The following is a 17,572-nucleotide window of genomic DNA, read 5'->3' on the forward strand; positions in this document are numbered from 1 at the left end:
CTTATTTAATATTTCCTTATTTCAGAAGTTGGTACATTTTCAGAATTTCTAGGTTTTTACTTTCCTGTATTAAGTACCACACAATATATAGAAGTGTGGGTCCCTTCAAGGGGAACATGGCTGAATATCATCCCATAGGTTTCACAGTGTGGCATTCATAATCTAGAACATTGTTTGAGGATATGTTCTATGTCTTATAAATTCAAATACTATTTTCACCAGTAATTTAAGAGCATGCTCATCGCCTGTGGACAAACTCATACTGACTGTTTGCCATGCTAGTTCAAGCTATTATCACTTATTTTGATAGACTGTTGAATGCTGCATAAAGACCAGGTCATAGCCATCAGGGACATTTTGTGTGTATTGCTAAGAGGAGAATATACAGTGGATGCCTTCACGTCACAGAAGGAAATATTTAGGAACAGAGATCTAGAATTGAGTAATGCCGTCACTCTTCTAGCTGGCCCTAGTCCCATTTGCATCAAATCCTTGTTCATTCTAATCACCCTAGAAGTGATCTTTCATAGCCCTGCTGCTCCATCAAACCTATCACACGATACTCTCTTTTCTCTACCTTTCTACTGTGCACTATGGAACCCGCATTCTATGGTTTGTTTGATTTTTCTTGTTTTGTCTTTTTTGAGTGCCATGGCTGTTCCACTAAGAAACTACTTCCCTAGATGCTCTTTCAATCAGAAAACATTTTATCTCCCACTCAAGTACTTAGGGCCAGGAGGTGGCATACGTGTTCTCCCAGTTTTCTATCAACTTTTAAACTCCCTATCCACCTTTGCTCTTTCTTTTATAAATCTCTGTGCTTCCTTGAAGCTATTTCCATCAAGTTATAGCATGCTATCCAAACTCTTTCTTGCAGAAATTTATCTATTGGCACCTGGGTCTCTCCCACTCACATTCATGGCTAGCTCCTGGCTAAGAGTCCATCTTTACTTCACTGCCATTACCTTTCTTAAGGACATCAATATACATGTAGCTATGTAGTTTCTTGACCTTTTTATTTATTTTCCCTGACCTTTTGGCTTTGTTTCTCTTTTTGGGTTGAATTCTACCTCAGTGATGCAATGAATGGTCATAAACTGGAATTTAACGTCAACCAATAAGACACTACATTCCCTCTAGTTCCAGTATAAACATCGCTTTCACCAACTTGGAGCTTTCATTTTACTTGCTCTTACTTTCACTATCAACAATTTCCAGTCTCATCAAGGTTCCAGTCCACAGATGCTATTGCTTCCCTCTCCAACCTCCAACATTTATCAAGTTCTCCTACACTTCTTTCCCTTGTGGAATTTAAGTTGGATGGTTAATTCTTAGAAAAACTCCTTCAAAACATCCTTGGCTTATTTACTCCTTCCTCCATAATGTTTATCTGGAAAATACCTAACTCAGGATGAACTCAGGAAGATTCCCTTTTCCATACTTATTTTACTAAAGACCTGAAAACTGGTGTAGAAAATTCATAAAACTATAGTGACTGGTGGCTTTAAATTTCATGATCTCAAACTGCAAATGTAATCTCAATAGTGTCCCAGTGCTGCTCTATATTTTTCTAATAATCCAGCTTTGGGCTTACCAGGTGGCTCAGTGGTAAAGAATCCCTCTGTCAATGCTGGTCAAGATGGAGGAACCATAGGAGACATGGGTTCAGTCCCTGGGTTGGGAAGATACTTTGGAGGAGGAAATGGCAACCCACTCCAGTATTCTTGCCAGGAAAATCTCATGGACAGAGGAGCCTGGTGGACTACAGTCCATGGGGTCACAAAGAGTCAGACATGACTGAACAACTGAGCATGCAGGATTTCACATACCACTGTCTCTATCGGTACCCACCTCTCCACAGTCAGCCAATGGAGACCAGAGAAGTCATCACAGGGATTAAGTCATCTTTCCACGTCTAAACACCCAACTCTACTCAAATATGCACTCATATTCCTTCTCAACACAGCATGTATATCCACCTCACATTTTCAATGATCTTGCTAACAAAAGTGTAATACTCAGAATCACCTGGCTAAAGTTCCCTCACCATTGGACAGTGTTTGGATGGATATTAGCAAATTCTGCCTCATGACTACTCCTTTGGAGTATCATTCTTATCTAGATGAACAAAAGAATTTAGTGTGATTACTATTGCAGCCTAGAGGTTTTTTTTTATTATTTAAGGTGACTCTGCACATCTTTATTTTGATCCATGTATGCACTGGCCATAAAATATAAATCTCTGGATAATCTTATTTCTAAACACTGTATCGCGTGAAGTTCTCCAATTTTTTTTTTTTTTTTAGAGGTGTAAATAATGCCTATTGAGTGGTGAGTTTGGGGAGGAGTTGAACTAGGTACTAGGTCTTAGGGTAAATGAGACAGAGTACAACCTGTGCCATCACAGCAAGCCACCCTGAGAGCCTGAAGATGGAAGATACTAGACTCGAAGTCAGGTTTCCCAGTGCCCAATCCAGTATGCTTTCAATTTTCACTGTTGGTTATTAACCTGCTCACTATTAAGAGGGTCGTTAAAATCTGGTGGATCAGAAATTGGCTAATAAGATTTAGACCATATAATTCAATATCAAACTGAAAAGCAGAGATTACTGAGAACAAACACAATTTCTGAAATCAGTATATTTCCCTCCCTTCCTTTTTTCTCTACCTTTTCTCTCCTTTCTATCTTTTGAACTGGAATATCCACTTATTAATAAAAGACATATATTTAATATGTCTCTCAATCTATACCTAAAAACTTTGAATATTCTCCTTTCAAGACAGTTTAAAATACTGATTAAAACTCACACCTTGGCCAATTGAAAATAGCTATTCTTTATATTCTGAAGGGCTTCCCGGAATTTTCTTTTTTTTAATTAGTTTATTTATCTATTTTTTAACTTTACAATACTGTATTTGTTTTGCTATACATTGACATGAATCCACCATGGGTGTACATGTTTTCCACTTCTAGAACCCCCCTCCCACCTCCCTTCCCATCCCATCCCTCTGGGTCATCCCAGTGCACCAGCCCTGAGCAACCTGTATCATGCATTGAACCTGGACTGGAGATTCGTTTCACATATGGTAATGTACATGCTTCAGTTCCCAAAGTTGCTTGTATTTGCTACATGAATGCTATCGGAATCAGATTCTGGTATACTGTAGATCCAAGGCACCCAAATCGGCCACATGTACTCATTTCTCACTATAACCGAGATAACTTTAAACATAGTTGGGGGAAAGATTAGATTGAGGTGAAAAATGCTTCTGAACTGTACCCATTAACTAATGGCTTTGATCCTTTTCTCATAACTGGAACTTTATTGGAATGGTTCAGTCCACATTCTTTCGGTGGTCTGCTGAGACCACACTAGACACAATGTGGCAATTTGAGTCACCTCTCTAAAAAGAAAGATGTTTTATTCTGAACAGTGCCAAATAAACTGTCAACACTCAAGAAATAAATTACAATAATAAGAACACGTAGGAGGCAGTTCAGGGAGAAACAAGTGAAATGTCTAAAAGGCTAAGGCACTGATTTATGAGAGATGATTAAGAGAATAAAAAATGAGTAGCTTGATCAAATAATACTAAGGAAGGTGATGGAATAACAGCTCATATTCTTTTTGAAAGACTTAAACATATTGAAAAGTAAAAGCATTTATTATTCACCAAGTAGGATAATAATAATAATCACCATATAGCTGACACTTCTTCCGCATAATTTTCAAAATACATCTGACATATCACTAGTACAATTAAGCAGTACAGAAATTATTTTACATCCGTAAGACATTTTTTGGTGATGAAAATAATTTGACCAAGAGAAATTATTTTTAATGGAAGAATGTTATTACCATTTTTCATAGGAAAGATAGAGTCTGACCTAACAAAGAGAAGTAATCCTTAAAGAATGAAACATGGCGCCACAAAAGCCTGGAAGTCTGTAGCAGGTGTCCTCAGCCTCCTACTCTCTGGGTAGCTTTTAGAAAATGCATAAATTTCTTCATCTGCCTTTTATTTGTAAGGTAAATCAGCATTAGAGTGAATAAAAACTTCTTTCACTTTGTAAAGGTCTATGAATTCATGTAATTATAATTAAAAGACTGAAATGTTTCTTGAAATAACATTAAATTACATGGAGTTGGAAGTGGATTTTAGGTGTTTAATGTTTACCTGTTTAATGATAAACTATACTGGGCTGGATAAAGCACAAGCTGGAATCAAGATTGCCGGGGGAAATATCAATAAACTCAGATATGCAGATGACACCACCCTTATGGCAGAAAGTGAAGAAGAACTAAAGAGCCTCCTGATGAAAGTGAAAGTGGAGAGTGAAAAAGTTGGCTTAAAGCTCAACATTCAGAAAACTAAGATCATGGCATCCGGTCCCATCACTTCATGGCAGAGAGATGGGGAAACAGTGGAAACAGTGTCAGACTTTATTTTTCTGGGCTCCAAAATCACTGCAGATGGGGACTGCAGCCATGAAATTAAAAGATGCTTACTCCTTGGAAGGAAAGTTATGACCAACCTAGACAGCATATTAAAAAGCAGAGACATTACTTTGCCAACAAAGGTCCGTCTAGTCAAGGCCATGGTTTTTCCAGTGGTCATGTATGGATGTGAGAGTTGGACTATGAAGAAAGCTGAGTGCCGAAGAATTGATGCTTTTGAACTGTGGTGTTGGAGAAGACTCTTGAGAGTCCCTTGGACTGCAAGGAGATCCAACCAGTCCATCCTAAAGGAGATCAATCTTGGGTGTTCATTGGAGGGACTGATGTTGAAGCTGAAGCTCCAATACTTTGGCCACCTCATGCGAAGAGCTGACTCATTGGAAGGGACCCTGATGCTGGGAAAGATTGGGGGCGGGAGGGGAAGGGGACGACAGAGGATGAGATGGCTGGATGGCATCACTGATTCGATGGACATGGGTTTGGGTGGACTCAAGGAGTTGGTGATGGACAGGGAGGCCTGGTGTGCTGCGGTTCATGGGGTTGCAAAGAGTCAGACACGACTGAGCGACTGAACTGAACTGATACTGATAATATGACATTAAGAACTCAACAGCAACATTCTACTCGTTTAGTTATAGTAGTAGTAGTAGTAGTAGTAGTAGTAGTAGTAGTAGTAGTAGTAGTAGTAGTGTTAGTCACTCAGTGGTGTGTCTGACTCTTTGCGACCCCATGGACTGTAGCTCACCAGACTCCTCTGTGCATGGAATTTTCCAGGCAAGAATACTGGAGTGGGTTGCCATTCACTTCTCCAGGGGATCTTCTCAACCCAGGGATCAAACCCAGGTCTCCTGAACTGCAGGCAGATTCTTTACCACCGGAACCATGAGGGAAGAGGTTTACTTAGTTATAAATATGAGCAAAGAATTATTCCCTATATCTCTGTGTTTAAATACGGAGGTGTTCTTGAGGAAGAGCATTTATTCAACAATATTTTGGGGGATATATTATTATCCTTTGGCCATGGAATTTCAGTAGATACCATTTGAAAGTAATTTGTTACATAGTAGGAAGTATACTACACTTTACATAATTTATCTAATAAACTAAAAATGTTCTATTATCATCTTTATTTCACAACTAAAACCCTTACATAGAACTTTCTGTCATTGTTTTACTCACATGAAGAAAATTCACCTACAACTCAATTTTAAAGAAACTATCCCTAAAAGACAAAAAAAAAACCCCTCCACCATCTCTTTAAATAGACTTTTAATAAAAATATTCTAATGACATCATTAACTGCTTATAATGATCCATACAATTAAATTAGAGACAATTTATGTCTTAAATTCCAGTCCCACTTATTTATTTTTATTTATTTATTTGCCACTTGAAAATCTCTCAGATATAAGCATCCACCTAGTTCCAGCAAGTCTACTATAAACTCTATCATATAAAACAACATATATTTCCCTGGGAAGTATGAAATAATACATCAGATTAGCAAGTTAGATTATAATTCTCTTTAAATTATTTTTCATTGTTATTAAAGCCTAGAGACTAACCTCAAGAAAGATTTGAAATGTGGTTTTTAAACATATTGCCAATATTAACATTATTATGCTTGTTTAATAATTGTATTTTCTTCTCTCCTTGTATATGTACATGCCTGAAAGCTGATACTGAACTATGACAATAAACTTAGCCTTCAGGGAGACACCCGATATGTTCTCTGGCTGGTGTGAAAGGGGAAACAGCATCCTGCTTTGCCTTATTAACTGTACTTTTTCTTTCACTGTCACCTAATCCTCAGCACTAGCATGAGATGGACACAAAAATAGTACTGAGGATATAAGAGAAGTTGCTTTGCACTTCTATGGTCTTCCAGATTTTTCTGCTTTAAAATTTTCTTGGAAAGTGTATACAACTGCTCACAAAGCTGAGGAGGCATCTGTGCATTAAAATCATATAGATGGATATCCCATGACATAGATATTATTTATACATATATTCTTTATTACCACAATTACAACTTTCATTGTTAGTTTTTATAACCTGTATGCCTGTTTAGGAATGAAAAAAAGAAGGATTTGTAAAATATTCACTAACTATAAGTAGGAAAACACTTCTTATACACATAAAAAGAAAAGCAATGGACATTTTTTTTTTAATCAATGCAAACAGGGAACAACAGTTGGAAAAAAATATTATTTTAGAATTTTGTAATAGGAAGTACCAGAGGATTTGCAGAATTTATGAGTATTTTCTACGTATTTATACCATGGCCTCATAATAGCACAGAAAGCCATAGTATGCAATGCCTTGCACTCAGATATCTCACATTTCCACATTTTATGTTATGGGAAGGGATCAATTTTGCATACAGTCTCTGTTGCCATTATACTAAAATGCTAATTCTTTATAAACATTTCAAATCCATTTTATCCTTCAGGAAGTCTTGCTTTTCCCTTTATACCAACTATTCTTTGACCATTAAGACTGCCTTTTATGTCTTTTCTCTGAACTCACAGTAGTTCATATTTCTGTCATTAGAGGTCTCACACAGATTTAATAATTTTTACTTCTTTTTTGTCCTAACTGGATGAAACTCCTTGTCTTAACTGGATGAACGTTTTTACTTTATGACATAACAGTAAATTAGATTAATTATGGAAAGTGTGTTACACTTTCTACTATATAACAAATCGCTTTAAAGACTATGTCTTTTTTATTTGGGGACAGCAATAATTTCTGGCACACAGAATAGTTCAATACATATTAATTAAATGAAGGAAAAAAAAACATGAACAAAGAAATTTGGGTTTTGAGAATGTAAAATCACACCATTATTGGTACCATAAGCCAGGAAAAGAATTCACTTTCTCATGGCTAAGTTTATGATTTTCAATAATTTTGACAATTATCCATTTGTTCATTCTTTCAAAATATTAAGCACCTACTATGTTCCAGGACATATCTACCCAGTGGGGCTATAACAGTGAACAAAATACAGAAAAAATCCCTGCTCTTATGAGGTTCATATTCTAGTTGGGGGGGGTTCTAACACAGCAGCCATTAGTCAACTAAGGCTTTTTAAAATTTTAGTTAAAATAAAAAACAATAAAAATGCAGTTCATTTCTCAAACTAACTCCATTATCGAGTGTTCAATGGCCACATGTGCTTAACAGATAACATACATTGGATAATCAGATTTAAAGGACATTTGTATCATCACAGAAAGCTTTCTGATAAAAAAAAACTAAGTGAATGTGACAAGTGCTACAGAAACAAAAAAAATAATGCAAGAACGGAGGACAAAATTGCGTGGATGTGATGTTGAAATTTTAGCTAGGATAGCTCTAGATGATGGCCTCTCTGGGAAGGTGAATTTTGAGTAAAGACCCGAATGAAGCGGAGGCATGGGTGTAGCAACACTTAAATGATATTCATCAAGAAAATGCAATTCCAGGTAAAGGGCAGAATGGATGTAAATCTCTGAGGTGAATAGGTGTTTATTACAGAAGAGGTGCAAGTCACTTCTCAGCCTTTTGGCTAAGATCAAGTGTAGTACGGGGGCTTCCCAGGTGGCACAATGGTGAAGTAACTGAAATCTGCTAATGTAGGAAATGCAGGTTTGATCCTTGGGGCAGGAAGACCCCTGGAGGAGGAAATGGCAACCCACTCCAGTATTCTTGACTGAAAAGTTCCATGGACAGAGGAGCCTGGTGGGCTACAGTCCATGAGGTTGCAAAGAGTCGGACATGACTGAGTGACTGAACACCTGTGGTGAAAGCCGGTTCCTATGAAGCTGACATATCCTAGGAATAGCAGGTGGACCAGTGTACCAGAGCAGAGTGAGCAAAAGGGAGAATGATGAGGTCAGGGAAGTAACAGAGGAGAGGGGACATTCAGAGGGAGATGGGAAACTATGGAAGCTTAGGGTAAGTCTGCAGAGAGGAGGAACAAGATTGGACTTAGGTTACAACAGGATTTCACCAGCAACTATGTTCAGAAGCAGGGACACCAAATCATAGGCTACAATGATAATCTGGACCACAAATAATCATGCCTTGGACCAGGTAATGGCAGCAGAGGGAGTGAGAGGTGATCAAATGTTGGATTTGTTTAGAAGGTAGAACAAAAGATGTGCTAACTGGGATTAATAAAAAAATAAACAGAGAAGTCAAGGATGGTTCTAGACATTTTGGCATGATCAATATGTTTGGGGGAGAATTTCAGATCAAATTTAGCTAGGTTAAGTGAGAATACCTATGAGGCTTTTTCATGGAAATGTTGAATCTTTCTACACAGGCCTAAAGTTCAGGAGAGATTGGGACTATAAATATAAATTTGGGAGGCATTAACTTATAAATAATAGCTCTAGTCATGAGAAAGTGTGAGTCACCTACATAGCAAGTATATGTAGAAACCAAGATTCAAGAGGAGACATTTCCAATGTTGAGTTTCAGGAAATAAATACTGAGCTGCCATTTGTGGCAGCACAGAAAAAACACAAGCATGGTCTTTTACAAGTAAAATTAAGAAACTTTAATAAAAGACCAATCACTACTATATAAAATACTGCTGAAAAGTCCAGTATGATGAGAACTGAAATACAATCATTAAACTGATAACATTAGAGTCATGACTGATTTCCAAAGTAGCAACTTCAGATGAGTGGTGGGAATAAGAACTGATGAGAGTGAGGGCAAAGAGTTTAGGAAGACAGAAATTAGAGATACTAAATACAGTAACATTTTAAAGAAGTTTTACTTAAAGGGAAGGAAATAAATAGAGTGTGGTTGACAGAAAATATGTGTATAGAGAATGTTTTACATTTGTTTCATTTTTTTCTCCCAAGTTGGAAGATGAAATGTCATGTTTCTGTGCTATGGGAATGGTCCTGTTGTAAGAGACACTACTGCCAATGAAGGAGGCAGAAGAAGTTCATCTGTAGTGATCTTCAACAAGTGAGAGATAAAAGAGGAAGTGCATGAGTAAAGGGGTTGGCATTAGCTGGGATGGAGACAGTACAGGTAAGAAGGTAAACTACATAGGTTTAGATGTACACAGTTGGGAAAATGTGGTAGTAAAACATGTGACAATTCTTCTGATTACTTAAACTTTCTTAATGAAGTAAGAATCAAAGTTATCACCCGGGATAAAGAATGAAGAAGGAGGGAGATGGGACTTCCCTGGTTGTCCAGTGGCTAGGACACCACACTCCCAATGCAGGGGGCCTGGGTTTAGTTGCTGGTCAGGGAATTAGATCCCACAAGCCTCAACTAAGTGTTCACAGGCTACAACTAAAGATCCTGCATGCCGCAACAAAGATCAAAGATCCCGCATGCTACAACTAAGACCTGACACAGCCAAATAAATATTAAAAAAAAAAAAGAATGAAGGAGGGGAGAGGGGTAAATTAGGAACTTGGGATTAACATATACACTCTACTATATATAAAATAGATAACCAATAAGGACCTACTGTATAGCACAAGGAACTATACTCAATATTTTATAATAATCTTATAAGGGAAAAGGATCTGAAAAAATAGATATGTATGTATGTATAACTGAATCACTTTGCTGTACACTTGAAACTAACACAACATTGTAAATCAACTATACTCCAATAAAAATTGCCTTAAAAAAAAAGAATGAAGGAGAAGATGACAGTGGACTTTAAGAATGAGAATTCAGTGAGAAATAATCATCTCATGGAATGGGAGAGAGACTGGATTAGAGTAACAGAATACATAGTATGGCTACCAGGCAGCTTAAGGGCCTATTTCAGATTATGATCATAATTAAGAGACCAGTACATCCTGCAGTAGTCATGTATGGATGTGAGAGTTGGACTATAAAGAAAGAATGCTGAAGAATTGATGCTTTTGAACTATGTGTTGGAGAAGACTCTTGAGAGTCCCTTGGACTGCAAGGAAATCCAACCAGTCCATCCTAAAGGAGATCAGTCCCGGGTGTTCATTGGAAGGACTGATGTTGAAGTTGAAACTCCAATACTTTGGCCACCTGATGCAAAGAGCTGACTCATTGGAAAAGACCCTGATGCTAGGAAAGATTGAAGGCGGAAAGAGAAGGGGATGACAGAGGGTGAGATGGTTGGATGGCATCACTGACTCGATGGACATGAGTTTGGGTGAACTTTGGGAGTTGGTGATGGACAGGGAGGGCTGGCGTGTTGCGGTTCATGGGGTCGCAAAGAGTCGGACACAACTGATCGACTGAACTGAACTGAATTGAACTGACATCCTGCAGCCTATTTTTCTACAGTTTCATTGAGCTGTGCAAATGCAGGCACATAGCTGGTGAAGAGCCAACTTGAGGCAATTCTGGTTTCATCAAAGGATGCAGGGAAATGAGTGGGTAGTGAGGCAGGCAAGTTGAGAATGTATGCAAAGAAGTGATCATCATTGAATCTGATCTTTAGCTAGGTGAGGTGGGTAAAGCTAGTACACTGACAAGTGGGTCAGTATCAATACATATATGGATAGTACCAGTCAACTGAAGGATTACTAGAGTTGGATACTGGAGGAAATGGGCTAAGACAGAATCCAGTAGTGGAGAGTAAAATACTAGAAAATTGAGAATGTGAAAGGTTTAAAAGTCATTAGTAATGGCAAGTTTAAGGATGTGAATATGGAGTTTGGAGAAGGAAATGGTGACCCACTCCAGTATTCTTGCCTGGAGAATCCCGTGGACAGGGGAGCCTGGTGGGCTGCTGTCCATAGGGTCGCATGGAGTTGGACACGACTGAAGCGACTTAGCATGCATGCATATGGAGTTAGGGTCTCACTCAAAAGAGACTGAATGATGATGGTGATAATATTGATGGTAACTACTACTTACCGAACTACTTTTTCTCTTACAACAAATTGTTTATGTTGGAATCCATAATCCTCTTTCACTTTGTAGAGAAAGCACTAAAGCTTTCTTTAGATAACACACTTTTAGGAGATATAAGATATTTTCTTTAGATAGCATATTTTAGGAGATATTAGAAATATGGCATTCCTAGGCCTATCTGACTTCAAAGTTGTACTTTTTCTCTGTGTTATTTTAGTGACATAGGAAGTTCATACTACTATGACTGGTTCTTTTCAATAACAGAAAGATACATTTCTATTGGCATGAGAACTAATTATGCCTTCACAAAATTATATTTTATTCAAGAAACAGATCAAATTCACAAGAAAAAAAAGTGATATCAAGAAATTTTAGTCAACTATAAGTATACAAATTTAACAGTAATGTAAGAAAATTCCAAACTAGGACAAATATACTCTCCTTCCAATTTTACGTTCTTTTGATAGCGATGCCATAATGGATAGAATATATGGCTGATGCATATTATCCCAACCTGGTAATTAAGAAACAAAAGGATAAGGTTCTTTTAAAGATTTTTTTAAATTTATTTTTTAATTGAGGGATAAGGTTCTTTTATCACCAAAACAGAAAGTAAACAGAAATATGAACTTTAAAATCAGACAGACCAAAGTATGAGTCTCTTTTCCAATATTTCCTTGAAAGACTAGCATGCTATCTCATTCTTCATAAATTCACAATTAAACAACCTCAGTAAGGGTGAACTGATAAGGAATATAATTAAACACCTTTGTTGCCATTTATATCTAGATCTACCATTCATGAGTTTATCTAAACTTTGATTCTTTTAAAATTTTGGTCTAATTCATTTTTTATTGGGATCACACATTCTATTGGATTATGATTCTCTTATAAAATTTGTCTTTTTCAGGCTGTCTTGGGTCCTACATTTCCTTCTCTCTCACTGAAATCCCAATATTGTGGAATTTAGTTACATCTATTCACATAATCCATACCCTTCAGAACTTTATATTCTTTTATTATCTCTTTTCTTAGACTTGTTATTTCTACCTTGTAAAGACAAAATCTGATTTGTCTGTCTTGATAGAAGAGCTATCCTCTATTTCAAAAATAAACACAAACAAACTGTGTGTTTCTGATCCTTTTAGCTTCTCTGTTTTGGATTTTCTCTGGCTGCATTATGCTACCAAGTATGGTGCTCAAGTATGTATACATATTGTGTTAAAATCTGTTCAGACAATATGCAGCCATTCACAGCAAACGATATGACTCAATGGCTTCTCTGCAGTTATGATGGATTTGGCTTCTCATGTATCCCACATCAGATAGCTTTTCTCAGATTATTGCATGAAAAAAGACAAGAAATGAGAGGAAAGAAACCTAGAATAAGCAACATTAAGCTGGGACTAAAATTTAAAAGTTAATTTCACATTTGTATAGAAGAAAGATAGGCAAAACAAGATCATAGTAATAAAAAGATGAGCTTTTCCTCTTATTTATATACTTATTTTAATTCGAAATCAAAGGCAAATTTAGCATTATCATTTGATACTTTTTCTCCTTAATCCATTTTCCCCAGTTTCTACACTGTAGATGCTGTGCAGGCCTTTGGATAATTTTGATTTTTTGAAACAACTTAAATAAGCTCAATATTAGTTGCTGTTATTGTTGTTCAGTTGCTCAGTCACGTCTGACTTTTTGCAACCCCATAGACTGCAGCATGCCAGGCTCCCTTGTCCTTCACTATCTCCTGGAGTTTATTCAAATTCACGTCCATTGAGTAGAGAATGCCATCCAAATATCTCATCCTCTGCTGCCCCCTTCTCCTTCTGCAGTCAATCTTTCTCATCATCAGGGTCTTTTCCAATGAGTCAGCTCTTCACATCAGAGGACCAAAGTATTGGAGCTTCAGTTTCAGCATCAGTCCTTCAGTGGACATTCAGAATTGATTTCCTTTAGGATTGACTGGTTTAATCTCCTTGCAGTCCAAGGGACTCTCAAGAGTCTTCTCCAACACCACAATCTGGAAGCATCAGTTCTTCAGCACTCAGCCTTTTTTATGGTTGAACATTCACCTCTATATATGACTACTAGAAAAACCACAGCTTTGACTATACACACTTTCATTGGCAAAGTGGTCTCTGCTCTTTAATATGCTGTTTAGGTTTGTCATAGCTTTTCTCCCAAAGAGCAAGTGTCTTTTAATTTCATGGCTGTGGTCTCCATCTGCAGTATTTTCAAGCCCAAGAAGGGAGATCTGTCACTGCTTCTACTTTTGCCCATGTATTTGCAATTAAGTGATTAGAGCATGACATTAACATCACATTCACAGGTTTACATAGCAAGTATGTTTGCCCCGATAACTGTCTTGTTCTTTTGTATCATGTTTAATTAGGGGGATCAAACTAATTGAATGAGAGTTCAGAAATGTATATTCATGAAAAGAAGCAAAGACATTTTAGTTTATAAGAAACTGAAGTAGAGAGGTATCTAGTAACTTGTTAGAACTACTCCACTAGTTAGTGGCAGGCCTGGAATCTGGGCAGGCAAATCCAAGTCTATACCCTAAACCACTATCTGCACTATGTTATAGGTGGCACTAGTGGTAAAGAACCCACCTGCCAATGCAGGAAACACAAGAGACATGGGTTTGATCCCTGGGTCAGGAATATTCCCTGGAGGAGGGCATGGCAACCCACTCTAGTATTCTTGCCTCGAAAATCCCCATGGACAGAGGAGTCTGGTGGGCTACAGTCATATGACTGATTGCAAAGAGTCAGACACGACTGAAATGACTTAGCATGCATGCATACTGTCTCTTTAAAAAAAACAAGGTGGGGGAGGCGGCAAAAAAGACCTCTTTTGTTTGGGAATTTAGTTAAAAATCAGTTATTAATCTTTGAAAGTTTTTATATATTTGCACGTATGCATTAAAAATCAACAATTAAACACTACCAAGAAGTTGAAACAGTCTGTCAGTGGAAAAAGGATCACTTCTTAGAAAAAAATATAACAAATAAACAGTGACAGTTGAAAGGTCATGAATATTATATAAGTATCATTGAAGGTAAAACTAATATTCAAATGTTTAGCTAATTTAATTTGGGACTTATTAAATTCATTCTATGATAAATATTTGTGACTTAGCTTAAGCAACAAAAATGTCTGAAGCAAAACAGAAATTCAGGTTTCCTGGTGAGATATGTTTTTCTGCCACTACTACTGGCTCTCCAAGGGAGAAGGAATGGCTATAGAAAATACAGAAATAAATCATTTCTATTTTCAATTTTCTTTCTTTACCAGTAGATAGAAAAAATCTATATCTGCTGATTATTCAATATTAACTGCTATATCATTTATTAAACCTATGAGATTAATACCAGTTAAAAAGAATAAGAGGTCATAAATATGAACTTAAATACAAGGTGGATAAAAACGTTTTCCTTGTTTTCTCTCACATGCATATTTTGGGATGTTTGTAGTACATAGGGGCCACGCTATTTTGTCAGGAAAACTCATAAATTGCCTTAAACTTCTACTGCAGTTGCATATGAACTAACATGAGCGCAAACTTTAAGGAGCAGAGGTTATCCTGCCCTTGTAAAATTATATCCAGCTTCTAAAACATATCATGTTTGATTTAAGGAACACCTCTAAGTAATATCTTTGCCACAACATAAAGGTACTTAATATTTCTTGATAGCTTCAGTGCTCATGAGAAAGGCTAAGGCTTATAGTTCACTTCATCTTAGTCATCTCATTAAACCTGCTTTTCTTTATCTGAAAAGGCAAAATTAACTCTACTTAGATATTTTATACATACTTTAAACTAATTGTGAAATACTCTTCATAACCAAGAAGTATTTGGAAGGTTGATGACAACCTCTAAAGTGTTCAAGGACATTCTAAATGAGGTTATTAAAATTCAATCCTTTGCGTATTTCTGATACGGGAGGGGGTAGTTTATACCAGACAATAAGATAAAGAAAATAGGGCGGCTTTGACAAGTTTCTCCATCTCTAGATCCATGTCTGCTCTTTGGAAGATGACAGAAATCTGCAACATTGAGAAAGATCTCTGTTTCAAAAATAGTTTCTGTAGGCCAAAAGTTAAATAAGCAACTGCCTGTTATTTCTGCCACATGGATTTCACAACCATCATTTCCACAGCATATAACATTTCATCTTTCCACTAACATCCCAACAGCTTACAACAATTGAGATAAAATCTCAAATACTTTGATCTTACTCTGATTTTTTTTTCTCCTAATTAATAGGACTAAGAGGATACTGTAAATGCTTTAGGTCTCTAGATGATTTTTCTTCATCAATGTAAGCTGTGGACCTGAACACTGAGAGTTTGGAAAAATTAAAAGAAATGCCAAATCACTAATACACACATAGTATTTATCCTTTCGTTCTTCTTTATTCATTATCTGGATTTCATGCATGTTCTTATTCACAAATTTTTTTCACTCATCATCTGAAAAGAACACATGAATCCAAAGTAGATCAAAGTTCTATTGGGTTTATTCCTTTTCAGCCTTCCAGGATTACACACTCATTACTGGAGTGCTGAGAAAATACATAGGTTGCTTCCATTTGGTCCTCTGGATTTATATTTAATCCAATCATTGATTGCATGGGAGGTGAGGCCAAAGAAGAATGGCATGAACCAACAACACACTATAACCATAAAACATTCCTAGGGAGTGCAGAGCACATTTTAATGAGAACAATGTAAGGCTACTGAGTATCGCTTCAAAAATTTATCATAGCTCCCATAGAAGATTTCCAAAGCTTTCTACTTAATGCCCTCCTAGTAACTAGAAAGATTCTAAGTATCATTATTATTTCTTTAATAGCTTGAGAAATTTGTATTCCACTAATAAGAACTTCAGTAAAATCGAGGGTAATAATCAATTGCATCAGTGCAATCATAAATGCTAATGTAAATTAACTTTTTGACTGTGCAGGCTTATCTCATTCTTAAAAACAATAGATAAAACAACTATAATAAAAACTAGGTTACTCCAAACCTTTTTTGTACAGCACAGGAAACAGTAATTCTCTCACATAAAGTCTATAGGTAAGGTTGATCTTCTTCATTATCCTTGGATTCTGCGTTTTTGAACCTGTCTGCTCCCTAAAATGCATTTGTAACCATCAAATCAATATTTGCAGTAATTACACTGTCATCATGGAGATGTGCAAAGTGGAAACAAACTGGAACCAGTTGCCATGCATGTTTTCAACTGAGGTGTCAAACAAGGTGACACTCTGCCTTCTTGTTTCAGCTCTCAATCGATAAACAAGGGTCTCCCTATCTAGTTCCCACATTTCCCAAATCACTTTCTATTGCTGATTTTGCTGTCTGAAATGGCTTTCAAGCCTAGTGCTCTAGTTGCTGCCTAGGGTTACTAAGCACAAGAAGACTGTGATGTGCCTCAAAGGAAAAATATACATATTATACATTTTTCTTTCAGGCACAAGTAACAGTGCTATTTGCCATGAGTTTCATATTAATGAATTGATGATATATATTAAATAAGGTGTCTTTAAATAGAAACACACATAAAACAAAGTTATCTATTGATCAGTTGATGAAAATGTGACCAGAAGCTTGTAGGAACTTAATCTTGTATTTCCCTTAGGAGCAGGAGAGCTCAGTAGTCAATACTTCAATGTTTACATCAGTTTCATAGAACATAACTAACTAATTCACATAATGAGAATCAATTGTATCAACACATCCCGGATTTTATTCCATCCATTTCAGTGGATTTTATGCCATCAACTATACCTCTCTCCATCTTGCCCTCATGTATTAATCACATCCCTCTCCTTTGCTACTAGAACTCTCTATAACTCTTCCCCTTTAGGGCTTTCATTTACAATATTTCTTCTTCAGATACTTCCCTTCCTTTGATGTATATATCCTCAATCTTCAAGTTCAGCTCAAGAAACATTTCCTGATCATGCTTTTGAGATATGTTTCCTTTTTATGCAGTTTCATACCAACTATTATGTTTCTTTACTCATATATATCTAGCTGATATTAAATAAAGAAAAGTGACAGTATCTATTTCATATTCTGTAAGCACCTCCTGTGTCTGATAGCTTTGTGCCAAGCCACTAATTTGTATATTGTAGATGTTCAGTGTACACATGTAGAAGAATGAATGAAATTATATAAGGTTTAGTCCCTAATTCTGGAATAGGAAATGGCAACCCACTCCAGTATAC

The 17,572-nt window shown here is 36.6% G+C and overlaps 1 protein-coding gene and 1 long non-coding RNA gene across 8 annotated transcripts in view; one reads left to right on the plus strand and one right to left on the minus strand.

The window, feature by feature from the left end:
• The window catches only part of SLC16A7 (solute carrier family 16 member 7), a 255,680-nt gene that overhangs the window by 35,228 nt on the left and 202,880 nt on the right, over positions 1–17,572 (minus strand). The window lies entirely within an intron of this gene.
• On the plus strand, positions 1,145–9,863 carry LOC145544277 (uncharacterized). The gene is made up of 3 exons (XR_014081317.1): positions 1,145–3,087; positions 3,873–4,031; positions 9,323–9,863. It is a non-coding gene; the product is annotated as an uncharacterized LOC145544277 (long non-coding RNA).

The sequence above is a fragment of the Giraffa tippelskirchi genome, chromosome 4 (assembly GCF_054371585.1).
Source record: "Giraffa tippelskirchi isolate mGirTip1 chromosome 4, T2T-mGirTip1v1.2.pri, whole genome shotgun sequence".
Taxonomy (NCBI): Eukaryota; Metazoa; Chordata; class Mammalia; order Artiodactyla; family Giraffidae; genus Giraffa; species Giraffa tippelskirchi.